Below are 3702 nucleotides of genomic sequence, written 5' to 3' on the forward strand. Positions count from 1 at the left end.
TGTTGATGTCTAGTTTCTTAATTCTGTGAGAAATGAACAAATACAATAATTTTGGTTTAATTGTCTGTTGTTAATATTTGGATATGAATTGACTGCATTTAACATATTATGCACCCTTAACATATTTAAATGTTAATTCCACTACATATTGAATGGTGTCATAAACCGGTACCTTCTGGTTAAATGACACTGGGATTATAACTCTAGATATCTAAAGTTTAGGAATTGGAATTTACACCCAACATGTTACACACTTATATAATGCAATGATATTTGTTGTAATTATCATCCTATTTCTTATTTTTTAATATTCCTTAACAATCATATTTGGTTTGTTAAAATTTCCTCAGGAATCTTAAGGAATCTATTTCTTATTTATCATCCTATTATGAATTATATTATTCGAAGACAAACCCAAGTCACCCCTGAGGTGGAAACCCCGCCTCGTGCCACTACAGAGATTGGAACCCCAGCGAAGCAAGCTATATTACGTTCCCTTGGGGAAATGACAAATATCTTTAGGGATTAGGTCACAAGCCAAGGTCAAGGTCAAAGAAATTATCAAGGTAAAGGAGGGGAGTTGGAACAAAAACAAAGACAATACTTAAATTCTCAATTCAATGCCGAAGATAGACAAACAAACCTTGTTATTATGAAAGAAATCTAAAAAACCAAATTACCAGAGCTCACAGGTCAAGATGGGGGTTCAAAAGCAGAAGCGTGGGTAATTGGTGTCAAGAGAGCACTTAGCTTTAAGGCATATACTTCAAGGGAAAAGGCCCAAATAACGATGAGTCTACTAAAAGGAGAAGCTTTATTATGGTGGGTAAATGAAGAAACAAAGATGAAAGTCACCCCATTGCAAATTACTTGGGAAATGTTTGAGGAAGCCTTAAGAACCAAGTACCTATCATAGGAGTATAAAAACCAACAAATGGGGGCTTTCCATGTAGTGTGATAAAATGGTAGATCTATCGAAGATTATGAAGTTGAATTCTATGGGTTGGTCCATCATGTGGACTATATGGTAGATGATAAATGTCAATTTGGAAGATTCTTGCATGGGCTCGATCCTTTTGCTCGAGCGGAAGTCGCCATGTAGAAACCCACCACTTTGGCAACAATCACTGGTTTAGCCAAAAAAGACCCGAGGATGATAAATATGAAAAATAAAATGGTGGCTGATGGAAATACAGAGAAGGAACACCCCACAATGAGGGTAAATAGATTAGGGGGAACCCATATGGATTCCAGGGAAGACAAAACAATGTTGCCTGGATTTCTATTGCAACTTTTGGGTTGCCTCCAAGAGGATGTAGGGGTCAACAGTACTTGAGAATAACTAATGGTGGGGGTAGAGGATTTGGTGGATAAGGACTAGGTCAAAGTTAGAATCAAGGTCAAGCAGAATGTTGGAAATGTGGAGGTCCACATTATAGAAGGGACTGTTCGAGGTATCAAGAAGGGATTAAACAATAGGGACACAAAGCAAAAGGAGGAAGACCACAAAACCCACATCAAATTCATGCCGCCATAAACCATTGCCAGGCCGAGCACCAAGCCACAATTCTGGAGTTCGCAAGTATGATAAACAGCATTCCTCTATCTGTGTTAATTCATCCAGGTGCCACTAATAGTTTTATTTCTCCTTCTGCACTGCTTAGATGTGGATTGGAAGCTCATGAGAAAAGTAAATTTAGAATGGTCTAAATGGCATCAGAATCTCAAAAATCAGTAGGATCATTGGTAAGGGATTGCATTGTTAACATTGGGGGATGTGACACGAAGATGAACATGTATATCATAACTCTGATGACTTATAACTCTATTGTAGGAATGGATTGGCTTGAATCTAATCAAGTTATAATGGATTTCTATAATAAGACAACTCTCTTAAAAAATGACCAAGGAGAACCCACAATAATTGAGAGAATTAAACGTGATGTTATGTTGCACCTAATATTAGCGAAGAAGGTTAATAAGTCTATGAGGAAAGGATGCAAAATTTATGCAGTAGAGATGGTTTGGGCTGACGGGAAGTCCTTTGATAAGTTGCCCCCACTACTTTCTGAATTTGCAGATGTATTTCCTCCAGAGCTACCAGGCTTTCCTCCTGTTTGAGAAATTAATGTAGAAAATATGATGTAGGTTAACCCGATAATGCAATATAAATCAAAGCAGAATACTATAACCTACTTCACACAACGTGGAAATACATAAGAATTATATAAAGCGTTAGCTCTCACAGCTAGCTAGCTCTCAGTACAATCCTCACAGATGCTCATAGGCAATCTTGGCTACTCTCAAGCCTTCCTCTCTGCCCTCCAAGCTCCTATTTCCTTGCGTTGTTCCTCTGGGATGATTCACCTTCAACCAAGTGGAACACTCTGATCTCACACACTGTCAAAACTGCGCAATCCTCAAGGAATGATGCCTTGACTGCATGCATGAGTTTTCTTTATAAGAAAACACATGCAACTGATAGTACACTGTCCTTGACTTTAATCTCAACTGGGTCTTTCTCAGAATAGACATGCATGAGTTTCTGATGAGGGAATCTTTAGTTAACTGGAGTACACTAGTTGAGTGCATGCATGCATCAACTGACTGTTAACTCTCTATTAGTTCCTCAAACAATTTGAAACTAATTTAACTGGACTTAACTCAGTAAACTAAGTTAACTAATTACAACTCAAATATAACTCAATCTTATCTCCTTAATTTAAGGCTTATCTCCTTAATTTAAGGTATAATTCTTGCATGACTTCAGAAATACTTCTAACTTGAATTTCTCCAACTAATTAATTCAAAATGAATTAATTAATTATTTCCAAGTAGCTGTTAAGACTAAATTCGATTTTAATTCACAATTTAATTTAAGGACAAATTAAATTGGAATATTCTTGTTGCCACATTTCAACAATTAAGTTTTCCATTTCTTTGAAACCGAGAACATAACCCATATCCAAAACACCTTATCAAATGACTGTCCTAGAGATTAATGAGTTGAGTATACAACGTAAATAACTACTTGATCAAGGATTCATCTGACCCAGTGTATCCCCTTGGGGTGCGCCAGTGATCTTTGTGAAGAAAAAAGATGGAACTCTTAATTTATTTATTGATTATTGAGATTTAAATAAGGCCACCATTCAAAATCGGTACCCCATGCCTCGCACAGGTGACCTCTTTGACCAACTAAAAGGAGCTTTAGTAATTTCCAAGATAGACCTATAGTCATGTTACCATCAACTAAGAATAAAAGAGGAGGAAATACCTAAGACAACATTCAGAACACGATATGGACACTATGAGTTTATTGTTATACCATTTGGTTTGACTAATGCCAATACAGCCTTCATGAACTTGATGAATAGTGTTTTCCACAGATATGTGGACCATTTTGTTCAAGTGTTATTAGATGAAATCCTCCTTTATTCCTACAATGAGAAGGAGCATCAAGAGAACTTGAGATTGATACTTCAATGCCTTAGAGAACATAACCTATATGGGAAACTTACTAAGTTTTCTTTCTTTGAGAAGGAAATTCAATATCTAGGCCATACCATTAGTGGGAAAGGCATTGTAGTGGATCACAACAAGATTGAAACTATAATGGATTGGACTACTCCTAGGAATGTCAAATAAGTACACAACTTTATGGGGTTGGCAAGCTATTATAGAAGATTTGTAGAAGGATTC

The sequence above is a fragment of the Pinus tabuliformis genome, chromosome J (genome assembly GCF_031772625.1).
Source record: "Pinus tabuliformis cultivar Carrire ecotype Pingquan chromosome J, CPIR1, whole genome shotgun sequence".
NCBI classification, from domain to species: domain Eukaryota; kingdom Viridiplantae; phylum Streptophyta; class Pinopsida; order Pinales; family Pinaceae; genus Pinus; species Pinus tabuliformis.